This window comes from Oreochromis niloticus, linkage group LG9 (assembly GCF_001858045.2).
Source record: "Oreochromis niloticus isolate F11D_XX linkage group LG9, O_niloticus_UMD_NMBU, whole genome shotgun sequence".
Classification (NCBI taxonomy): Eukaryota; Metazoa; Chordata; class Actinopteri; order Cichliformes; family Cichlidae; genus Oreochromis; species Oreochromis niloticus.
The window spans coordinates 5,346,879-5,360,150 of NC_031974.2; positions in this window are offsets into that span (position 1 = coordinate 5,346,879).

The window sequence follows — 13,272 nt, forward strand, 5'->3', positions numbered from 1 at the left end:
GACCTGGTGAGGCGCTTTCTGTGAGAGCTGCTTTAAATAGGCCGTCTCATCCGGCTTCAAAGGACCAAGAAATGTTGGAGGAAAATCTCCCAAATAGAAGGCTGCCAAAGTAAAACAGAGACACAGTGAGACAATATAAACAATCACATGTACATGGGGTGAGCGTCTCTAATGAGAGTCACACCAGTACTCTTCTTTATTGCAGGTTATATAGGCACGTAGGTTACACAGCAGACGGAGGCAGTCTCCGCCTGTTCTCAGAATATAGATTGCTTAACTGACAAATGCATATCTTACTAAACATTCTGTCCGTACTATACTAAACGTCTGCTTAAGTGGCACTTTCCGTTCCTCTTTGCACAGGAACTTGTCTTCACAGGCATTTGATAAGCATAGGCAAGGCTTCATGTTTATCAGGGTGAATCGTCATTCAGAGTTTACACAATCACAAGCAAAGCATATTTGAATAATAAACAAAATCTTTTCACAGTGTGTTCACTGAAACAGTAACATTTTATATTTTCTGTACATTTTATATTTTATATATCTTATTTTATTGTTTACTCTATTTCATTTGTAAAACATGTATATACACACTCACACACACACACACACACGTAGAAAAACATTTAGTATACACATTCAGTAATGTATATACCTTTATATATGGTACATATATTTATTACTTTTTAGATTAACCATTTTTATATTTTGCTTGTTGCACGTTATTGTATTTTGCACAACTCTGTTGCTTGTGAAGCTTGCACACAAGAATTTCACTCGCATGTGCTGTACCAGTGTACCTGCACATGTGACGTGACAATAAAGGTGATTTGATTTGATAACATGTAATTGGACGTCTGCAGAGATGCTCTTTATTTCAGGCGACGTTCAGGATAAAAATGTTGAAGGACTGACTTACACTGTCTTTGTGTCTTTGTTTAGAAGCAGAGCGACACAGATGGATCCAGTTCTCAACCCTGTCATCACTGTGGTGGTGGGAAAGACTTTAGTTGTGACCTTTGTGGAAAAACTTTCAGTCGAAAACACAGCCTAAAAACACATCAACGTAGACACACTGGAGACAAACTGAAATACTGTGAAGAATGTGGGAGAAGCTTCATCACATCAGGTGCGTTAAAACAACATGAACTGATTCACAGTGGGGTCAAAAAGCATCTCTGTGATCAGTGTGGGTCATCCTTCACCACTGCAAGTGAGCTTAAAACACACAAACGAGTCCACACAGGAGAGAAACCGTACAAGTGCAGACACTGTGACAAAAGCTTCTCACGTTCAAGTAGTTGTAACAGGCATGAACGTACACACATGGAAGGAAACTACAGCTGTGACCAGTGTGACAAGAGCTTCAGGAATCTCAGTTCATACTCCCAACACAAACGATCCCACGTTACTAATAAACTGTTTCACTGTTACCAATGTGCCCAAACATTCACCTCATTGTCTGCTCTGTGCAAACATCAGCGTGATCACTCAGGGCTGAAATCACTCCCATCACTGGATCACAGTGAATCTGAAGAGACAGAAAGATCCTCTGGTTTCAGTGTCAGACTCAAAAGGCTTGAGATCAGGCTCCACAGAGTTCAGATAGAATCATTTAAACTTGTGTTGAACTGAACTGGTTACTGGGCTGAACGTCTACATAATACAGATTTACATGGGATCTTATTTTCTGTCGTTTTACTGAGTCAGTTTTGTCCTTTTTTTTTCTGTCCTGGTTTTGCTCGTCTGTAAATAATTGAAACTCAGTCAAATAGTTCATTGTTCTCCAGCAAAACATTTTGGAAACTCGTGTTTAAAACTCTGACATGTTTTAGCACACAAGGCTTCATCGGGGAGTTCACTCATGATTGGACCATGAGAATAAAGGTTTTTAGTTCTTTCAAAGAGAGTCTTGGAGCTGTTTGATGTTTTTGTTTTTTCTGAAACCACCTGAAAGAAAAACTGTTTTTCTTGCTTTATGTAGTGTGGAAGTTTTTAATGTTTCTTTCATCTGTGATGTTCTTGAATGTGTTGACATGAAGATGGTACAAATAAACTGTCCTTTTAGCTTTAGCTCCTAATTTATTCATTATTTATGGATGTAGCACAGCAGCAGTTTCTTGATTAACACATGGAGGGCTCGGGATCTGATGGTAAATAATGTTTTGTGCCCTTGTACACATCATACAGCTCAGCTGTTCCACAGATGTCAGGTTTACACAGTGGGATGGTTTGTAAGAACGCAGCTCTCCTGTGGATAAATCCTTACTCTTAGCCTCAGGACCTCACACAGTCCCAGCAGGTTCGGTCAGAAGATTTATACCTTTTTCATTTCTATATGATTCTTCTTGCATCTAAACAAAGATGATTATGATGATGATGAGTCATTTATGAAAAAAGAAGCAAAAAACAATATTGTTGTGTGAGGATTTTTATGGCAGATTTTGTGCATCAACATTTTTGTACATGAAGATGTTGAAAAGATGTAAAGGAGGAGGAGGGCACAAGAGCTCAGCACGTGATACTGACTGGAAGCAACACAGCTGCTGTTGACAAAGCAGCAGAGTCAGATATGAATGTGTATTGAATTCATCGTGTAAATATACCAGATTTATCCACATACGCTAGTTTTCACCCTTTTTTTACTTTCAGTAAGTTTACTTTTAGTTTATTTTTATTTTCTTAAGACGCAGGAGAATCTGATTCATCATGATTGAGCATTTCATTAAAGTAATATTTAAAAGACATTTCTCGTTTGTTCTTTCAGCTGCAGCCTCGCTGGTGTTTAACTGTCTGACAGTAAAGAAGATAAAAGATACGTGCAAACACAAACACATGAAAAGTATTTGCAGAAAAGCTTAAAGCTCTTGTTCGTCTGTTTTGTCGTTCATCGCCAACATGGTGAAGATGTGAAGCTGCCTTTCTGCTACAGTATCTCCTTACTAGGGCTGGGCTATATCATACCGTTCACGGTAATACCGGTGTAATTTTGGGCAACGATAGGAAAATGAAATATCGCGATAGAATATGGGTAAAATGCGCATGCGCAGTGCCTATGTTTACATACGCACATGGCGGCGACGCAGAATGAGAAGAGCGAAACGGATGAACCAGAATTGGTTTGTAAAAATGCTGCAACTTCAGTGGTGTGGAACTGGTTTGGCTTTCGTCCGTCAGATACACAACAAAGCACTATTTTTGGTAGAGCATGCTAGCGGGCCGTCGTTATTACCGTGTTTTTTGGAAAATACGGCACACTTAAAATCAATCATTTGATTTTTCTGAAAATCGACAGAGCCCCTTATAATCCCGTGCGCCTTATGTATGAATTCTGGTTGTGTTTACTGACCTCGAAACGATTTTATGTACACGGCGCTCGAAAATCTGTCAAATGTTTCAGTACGACTTTGCTAAGCTACGAACCCGCACCGCTTGATGGATTGTCGGAGCATTACAGCTAAGGCAGGCGCCTCGCGGAGTGATACGTACTGTGCTTCAACATAATATTACCGTATTGTGTGTGTATAACCTCTTTTTAAGTTTTGTGGATATTATACATGGTTATGCTCAGGATATGTCGGCCAGTTTCCACTGGAAATGCCTTTTGGTTAAACTGTCAGCAAGGAATTTGCACTGTTACATTTTTATATAACTTTAATGCACATAAAAAACAGCTGCTTGTTTAAGTGAAAATACATTGATGGGGTTTTTTGCACTAATAAAGTTGTGGAGTTGTAAAGTATTTTGTCTAGTGTCAATTATATCGTCAGTTATATCGTTATCGCAAATTTTCAAATGTATATCGTGATAAATATTTTTGGTCATATCGCCCTGCTCTACTCCTTACAGACATTTGCTCATATCGTGGGACTTCTTATAGAGTGTCTTTCTTTGACCATGTCTCACTGTGTTTTATTCTTGACGTTGCATTTAAGTCTTGCATGACTTTATTTTAATTAATGTTAAAATGGTTGGATGGCTAGACGGACCCCCTGAATTTATCATCTGAAATCTTTTTATTCCTTTATTCCACTGCTTTCAGGCATTTCTGTGCATCCAAATTTATATATATAGATATCAAAGCACTTATATCTTTACAGTTTGTTAATATCTTCATAATCTCCAATAATGTTACACCCCAGTGCTTTCATTTCAACCCCAAGTGTCATTGTCTTTGAAAAAGCACAGAGTATAATGCATCTATTTTGCAAAAATAAATAATACAATAAATGTTAAAAGACTTTCAAAAGGGTACCCTGTTTTTCCCTTCGTCGTATCGTACAAATAAAGATAATATAATTATCCGAGGAACAATTGTCAATAAGCAGAGAAGTTATTAAAATATTAATGCAAGACATGGAAGCAGGTGGTGTTGTTCCCAAATTAGGAACAATATTTTAAAATTACTTCACAATTCTTCTTGCACTTCAGATTGTTTTAAACTATCAGAATATAAAGAAAGTCAGAAAATGGACAACCTCAGCTTATAAAACTGCTGTTTTTTAACCACAAATCACTGGATCAATTTCAAGGGTTTTGCACTTGATTTTTATTTAACCATAAAACACTGCAGAGATGCAAAGAAATAATCATTATAACAGTGTGCAAATACTATGTGTCCAAGCTATAGACGTCTCTGAAGCGACACCTTAAGAAACTCCTGCATAGCTGCGGGGTGCAGAGTCCACATTTCACAGTGACAGCACAAAGACCCACACAGCTGGATTTGGATATTTAACATTCTTTCAGTAAAAATTAAACCCTGCATGAGTCCATGAATATCTGGCATTAATCAGATGAAAGCCTCTGCTGTAGCACCCTGTCATCCATTCATCCAAGAGATGTAACCAAGCTAAAAAACACTGCCTCTATTGCAGACCTTCCCAAAGTGTGGGGCCCGCCCCTGGGGGGGGGGGGGGGGGGCATGCGGCATGAAAATGGAAAAAAACAAAACAAAACAAACAACGCTTGGACACATGTAAACGCAAAAAAGAAGTTTTAAAAAAATCTCCGTTTTCGGTGATTCGAAACGCCGTTCAGGTGTGGACGAAACAGCTGCGTTTTCAAAAATACCCGTGTAGGTGTGGACGTAGCGTAAAAGAGTTAGCAGTTTATTTTATTACTACCTGTAATTTATTGCAGATTACTCGTATGGTAAATATTATTATAAATGTTTGAGGTGTGAAATAAACCGCAATGGAGCAAAATATGGCTGTGTGTGGTTGGAGGATGTGTTTGCGCATGCAAACGAGAAGGGGGGGCGACCATTTTCGTGTGAAACAAAGGGAGGCCCAGCAAAAAAAGTTTGGGAACCACTGCTCTATTCGATAATTATTTTTGAAAAATAATTTTTAACATCTGATTAATTTCAGATTTTTAATGTCATATTTTACACGGTCAGGTGTAGCCAAGTTTAACTCAGAAAATTAAACTGTAAAGGGACGGCAATTGTTTTTTAATACCCGTACACTCTTTAATGTTATTTACTCAAAGCATCTATCTGAACTTCCTGAACTTGTGATTTCTTTAGATGCTGAAAAGGCTTTCGATAGGGTGGAGTGGGAATACTTGTTTGCAGTTTTAGAGAAATTTTGTTTATTTCCTGGATTCGGCTTCTTTATTCGTCCCCTAAAGCCAGTGTTCATACTAATGATGTTTACTCTGATTATTTTGCGCTGGGTCGTGGTTGTCATCAAGGTTGGCCTCTGTCACCTTTACTCTTTGCCATTGCCATCGACCCTCTGTCCATTACATTGAGATCTTCTTCTGTATTCAGGGGAATCATCCGTAATGGAATTACACATAAAGTATCACTGTATGCGGATGACTTGTTATTATATATGACTGACCCTGCACGCTCCATCCCTGCTGTTTTAAGTATTTTGGAGAACTTCAGTTCGTTTTTAGGTTATAAATTAAATTTAGGGAAAAGTGAGTGTTTTCCTGTTAATACGGCAGCACGTCAACTTCAACAGTTCGATCTACCCTTTCGTCTCAGTCCATCTGGGTTTAAGTACTTAGGGATTAACGTGACTCGCTCTCTATCTGCGACAACCATTTGTTTCCCCCTTCACTTTTGGACTCGACATTCTCAGTGTGGTGTGACAAGGGTATAAAACAGTTCAAACATTTATATGTGGATGGTGTTTTCGATAGTTTTCCCAATTTGTCTTCTCGTTAGAATCTCCCTATTACCCATTTGTTTCGCTATTTTCAAATTCGAAATTTTGTTGCCAAGTGTTTCCCAAATTTCCCCTCTTTACCTCCAGAACAGCAGTGGGAAACTATGTTATCATTTATTCCTCATCACAGAGGAACCATTTCGAAACTCTATGATGCTATTCTGTCTTTTAGTAACCACTCTAATGTTAAGCTTAAGTGTACATGGGAAGGAGAACTAGGAATTCGAATACATGAGGAGTCTTGGGAACAGGCTATTGCGAGGGTACGATCTTCCACCTCTTTTGCTCGTCTTGGACTTATTCAATTTAAGGTTATACACAGGGTGCATTTCTCTAAGTCTAGACTTTCTGAATTGTATCCAGAAGTGGAAAATAAATGTGATAAATGCCATGGTTCTCCTTGTCACCTTAGCCACATGTTTTTTCTGTGTCCTGAGCTACTAGGTTTCTGGACAGGGTATTTTGCTATTATGTCAACTGTTCTTGGGGTAACTCTTCGTCCTTGTCCTCTGATTGCTGTATTTGGGATTCCTGATCGCTCATTTACACTTGATTCCACACAAAAGGATATTATAGCCTTCCACGCTCCTCCTGCGGGAAACAATAGCGGCAGCTGTCAGGACACTAAACAATGGCAGGCATGCACTTAACGACAAAACCTAAACTGGGTGACTAACGTGGAGTCTCAAGCAATGATCCCGCGTCGGTGGGAGCTCCAAGACTCTCCTAAGTAGCTCCCCCGACGAGGCCTGATCAGCAGCAGGTGTGTGGCTTCGGGTGTGGCCAGTCCGCCAGCAGGACCACACCCACCAGGCCTGAAGGCCAGTAGCGGTTTTAGATACGGGCGACAGTCCTGTCCAGTATATAGAGAGACGAGACGACGAGGCTCCAGTTACAGCAGTGCAAGTAAACGAACAATAAATATTTAAGAGTAAAAAAAATTAATATACAGGGATCAATAATAATTTAAAATGTATATTTTATATTTTGTTGATTTAAAGTCTCAGACACAACCCGTTTTTAAAGTTTAAAAAAAGAGAAAGAAGAGGAGGAGTGTAGCGACTTCCACAGTCGCTAGAGGCCGGGGACTGAGCCTGCTGAGAGGAATAGAAATATTTTCATGCTATTAGTTGCTGCTATTTTTATAATCATCATTAACATTTCTGTATTAATAGTGATGTTGCATTTAGATGCATTCAGATGTTCAAATATATGGTTATAGCCTTTATTACAGGTCCAAAGAAGAACCATTTTAAATGGTTGAGTTGAATCTATAATTTAAATGTTATTAATGCTTTTATGATCTCTGTGTAGAGGGCAGAGACAGGAAAGAGTAACTCTGTGCTAGAAGAAGACAGGAAGTTATATGTCTTTGAAGTTACATGTTTTTGCAGGAAGTGAAACCAAAACCAGAGTTTGGATGATGCTATTATCATCTTTTATGCATTTAGATGTCTGATTAAGCTTTGATTAAGTTTTAAGTAGTTGTAGTAGATTGAAATATTTGTTTTATACATTTGACATAGAAGTTAAGATCATCACAACACAGGATGGCCTGAGCCTGGTTGGTTGCTTAAGTTGAGGTCAACTAAGGTTCAGAAAGCAGATGCAAACTCTGCACGTACAGACAGACAAATAGTGAGAGGTCATGACACGTACGCAGTACACAGCATGCACGCGCCCTCGCACGTGTACGCACAGACACACATACACACACACACTGTTAGGGTGTAGGTGAGAGTTGACTGATGAAGCAGTAGATGCACGATGCGAGAGCTGAGCTGGCTTACGGGAAACCACCGGGGAGAAGATGGAAGCCAGTGTACTTTTAATTGTGCCTTAAGTTGTCAAATAGAACATTTGTGGTTTTGAAGCTGATGTATGTGATGACGCAATGAGGGGGCGTCACTAAATATACTCTGATGCATATAAAACTGTATTTTGATGTTAGGAGGATGAGATTGTGGGGCTGTCTGCTTACAGAGTCCGCTCATTCTCCCACGCGTGTCATTTCATTAAAATCATCGTCTTTACCCTTTGGACCAGTGTGGTTACTTGCATTCCTCCTGTGTTTCCTTCCCCATATTTTTGAACCTTAACACTGCCTATTTACCTGACGCGCTGTCAACTTTAGGCAATAATGCAAGAGGTGGAATTGCTTGCTTGTTTATTAAAGTGCTTGAAAAGTTTACAGAGCAATGTGATTGGCTCGCAATACAAACTCTTAAAACATCACATCTCTAATGCAACAAGGGGAAACTCGTTGTGTTGCGGTCAACAAAAAATCCATCTACCCAGCCCTCCTCTCTGTCAAAATCAAACCAGTGAAAGACTGAAAACGCCCTCTTAATGTCACCGCTACCACCCACATGACTCCCGTTACACATCACCATAGCAACCAAACAAATGAAAACCCAGTGATCATTAAAATTCAATACATTTAATTATGGCTCCTACAAGGACAAACGAGCAAAAGATACAGGTAAGCAGATGTGTCATTGGATAATGGCAGGTCATGATTCCTAAAACATTCAGAATACTTTCTTAATTATGTGGGTTACAGTTCCTCCAAGAAGAAATGGTAAAAAATAGTTACAGTAACAGACTAAACTCCAAACAATATATACAATAATATAATAGTAATTAGTCAGTGTCAATTGTTGATTTGTCCTGTTCTCATTGGGGAGGGGGGGGGCAGAGGGAGTGTTCGCCCAGGGCGCCAAATAGGCTAGGACCACCACTGTACACAGCGATAAAAAGAAACACAAAAAATGGCAAGAAGCTGTTGTATTATTAACTGCAATAGCCGGTCGCATGACAGCCACGGGAAGCCGACGGGTAAAGAGAACGGGTTTTTTTTATCGGATTACGTCGTTGAAAAGAAATTTTTTAAGCCATGTTTCCGAAGTAAGAGCCTGGATATACCAAATATAACGTCTCAGAACACTCCAGCTCATGTTAGTCTGCTCCAAGCATTCCCACAAAGGTCAGTGTTTTGTAGTAGTTAATACTATTTTTCTTAACATAATTGGTGATATAGGTTACAAGCAAGTCTGGCGCTGAACAGAAATTGTCGCGCTGCTCCTTTATTTATTGTGCATAAATAGTGAATTGTCCTGACACAATATTGCGTTTCGCTTCTGTTATTGCCACGTCACACTGACAAAAACATCTACTTTTATTCACAGGATAAAACAGTTGTTTTGTATCACTAATTGTCCAGTGCGATTACAACATACAATATTATTGTCACTGCTATATTTCTGTAATGCGCACCAGAAATTATTTCCACTACTAATGAATTAGCGTTGAGCTCAAAGGTTATATTAATAAACGGTAACGAATGTGTATTTATGACGACGATTTGTGAGACTGGTAAACTTACCTTTGTTTGTACGATGGTCTTTCGTTCTACACGGTGCATTTCAAGGTCCTGTACCCATCCGTCGGTAAACTGTACCCGGGCTTATTGCAGTGACCTGAAGTTACTAAAAACTTCCTGAGTGTATGCACTCACTCCAAGAACCGTATAATTATAAATCTGAGCGTGGTGAAAGTGGGCAGCACGCTGACGTCTTTTGTCCACTCTGTGTGCTCGTAAGGGTCTGACCCTTTCACTCCTTTGATTTCTTTCTCGTACCTTTTCTTTGCCTTTTCGTCTGATCACACGATCGTGAAGGCAAGAAGCTGGATAATGGGCTCTCTTTTCATCGTTTTTCAACCTGGAGGCAACGTGAGGGATCCCATGTATCCGATATTACTAAACAAAGACGTCAGGCTTGCATTGCAGCGGTGAGACGAGCGGATCGAGTTCTGTGCAATCCCCAGCTTTTTGTTGGTTTGGTCTCTGCATCTTCTTTCCGGTGAGTTCTAAATTAATTCATATCACTATTAAAATGCTTTTAGTGTTATTTTCAATGCGCTGAGGTCATAGATAATGAGATAAAACATCCTAATGTGTGATGCTGCAGAACCACGTCATGTCATCATGTCGACTGAGTAGCTTATGATTTAGCATTATTGCAGGCAAACCAGCATATGAAATGGATGTAACAAATCCAGACTGGGCACCAACACTGCTCATGGGCCTCTAAAAACATACTAAATTGCTCTCATTGTACACTAATCCGCACATAACTTCCAGATGAATCACACACCTGTCATGTGCACTAATTTTATCTTACAGGCTTTTGTTATGCAGCTGCAGAGTCTGAAGGTGTGCCCCATGCAGAAGTAATCGATGAAGATCTGACAGAAGACCAACAACAAAATCACAATGTCATGGAGGCTGTGGACAGCAGTTGTGTTGGACAAGTGGAGGTTGAGGTACCAGCTGCAAATGTGGACAGTGGTGATCGGACAGACAGCATCACGGAAGCTAAAGGGCAGACGAAGGATTGTGTGTGCAATGAACAGGGCAGAGCAGAAATAAACACAACACTGCTTGATAAGATTGTTAATGTTTGCTGTGTTTTGGTGAATATGTGCCCCAGTGTGGTTGTCAAACCAGCGCCAAATGAAACTTGCTCTTGTTGAGTATTCATAAAGCTGTTGTGTTGCATGTGTAGTTCATTGTAAATAATTGTACTTTGTGTGAAGTAGTTTCAATAAAACAGAAAAGAATAGTATACATGTTTTTTTTTTATTCTTGATCTTATCACATGTACTTAGCAAGTACATAAAAATGAAATGCAAACTATTTACATGGCAACACACAGCTGGCATCAATCTTGAACCACAAAATGAAACATTACAGGCTATTTAGAGCAGCACATTGTTTGGAGAAGTATTTCCCAACAAGTTCAGGAAGACACACTTTAAGAAAAAAGTCTTGTGCTTGCTTTAAACGTGGTTCCCAGAAATCCACATCAGGTCACAGTGCAGTTTCATTCAGTCGTTGTGAGTGCAGTACCTGAAACACACAAAAACCACTTTTAATAAAAGGTCTGTAATGAACCAAGGCTAATATAGATGGGTTGGCTGTACGTGCAAATCAAAAACTGTAACAAGGAAGTTGTTTAGAAAGTTATCAAGTTCAAACCGACTTACCTTTCAATTTTTTCAAAGTACCGTCTCTTGGCGTCTGGGTGCAATCGGTCGCGATACAGCCCTTTGTCGGTGGAGTCAGCGCATACACAGCAAACCAGTTTAAGAATTATGCTTATTATTATTAATAAGAACCTTCAGACTCTGCAGCTGCATAACAAAAGCCTGTAAGATAAAATTAGTGCACATGACAGGTGTGTGATTCATCTGGAAGTTATGTGCGGATTAGTGTACAATGAGAGCAATTTAGTATGTTTTTAGAGGCCCATGAGCAGTGTTGGTGCCCAGTCTGGATTTGTTACATCCATTTCATATGCTGGTTTGCCTGCAATAATGCTAAATCATAAGCTACTCAGTCGACATGATGACATGACGTGGTTCTGCAGCATCACACATAGCATGTTTTATCTCATTATCTATGACATCAGCGCATTGAAAAAACACTAAAAGCCTTTTAATAGTGATATGAATTAATTTAGAACTCACCGGAAAGAAGATGCGGAGACCAAACCAACAAAAAGCTGGGGATTGCACAGAACTCGATCCGCTCGTCTCACCGCTGCAATGCAAGCCTGACGTCTTTGTTTAGTAATATCGGATACATGGGATCCTTCACATTGCCTCCAGGATGGAAAACAATGAAAAGAGAGCCCATTATCCAGCTTCTTGCCTTTACGATCGTGAGATCTAACGTTGCAACCGACCACACAACACGTACGAACCATAGCTGAAGCTGTATGCTTTGTCTGGCCAAGTGTCATGGCGGAAGGGGGCGTGGCCCACCTCCAGTGACATCACGCTCCAAAGCCCTATAGGAAAACCTTAAATTAAGACCAAGAACACTAGAGGTGAGACATGATCATTAATTAATATTAAAATTAATAAATGACAGATTTAGTGATATTTTCATAAACACCTCCTTTCCTTTTTTGTTTTCCATTTTCTTTAGTTCGTCTATAAGATTGCTAAACAAGGGGGAGGATGCATCCGGCCTCCTCGGCTGTAATTGGTCCAGCCCAGAGTCGATCATGACCAATTGGCCAATCCAACACCTTTCATTATATATACCCTTCCTAAAAAAAAAAAAAAAAAAAATCCATCGGCCCATAAAAACAAAATCGCCAACGGCCAGTCCAGCTATGTTACCAGGCCTCTGGAGAACTTCAAGAAATGTTGAGGTCATTTAGCCATTTAAATCAGCTGTGCTGGATCAAAGATACATCTAAAACCTGCAGGACACCGGCCCTTGAGGCCAGGTTTCGGACCCCCCTGGCATAGATCTTGGTTATGGAACTTCATTTATTTATTTATCTTCACACCAAATTATGGCTTTATAAGTTCTACTCTGAACTCTAGTAAATTTTATTTCACCATCAGTTATTTCATAATTTATGGACTTTAATCTTGCTTTAACTTTGGATTGAACTCCTTTATCTAAGACACAAAAAATGTTTACTGTGTAGACAGAGTTGGTTTTCAAACCTTTTTCCATCACTTGTCTGTTAGGCTCCTAATTACAGATTAAAAAGATGAGAAAAAGGCCAAACCTCCTCAACCTGGTGAAACCAAACTACGGACCAAGGACCAAGGTTTTCACTGTTAACCGTGCAAGTTTCAGTTACTGCATCAAAATCCCCAATGCACTAATCAATGGAGAATTTTGGATGGACCTTGAGGCGAACCAGACTGCATGAAATACGTTTATAGAGCAAAAGACACTGAAATGTTTTTTTGTTTTAAAGCAAAACTAAACTTTGTCATCTCTGCTATATACAGTACAGTATATAGAGATGAGACGACGAGGCTCCAGTTCCATTCAGTGCAAAAAGAACAACAATTAATATAGGAAGAGTAGGAATAAATATACACCATAAGACTAAGGTAAGGGGAGTAAATATACACTTTGAGGTAAAAAAGGTTAATTTCAGTCTAACTTTACAATTTAGAATTGTCATTTAAAGTGACCATGAAGTGGTTAAAAATGACCAACGTAGCAGCTTTACAGTTTACAGTATGAGTGATTTAAAGTGACCTTGAGTGA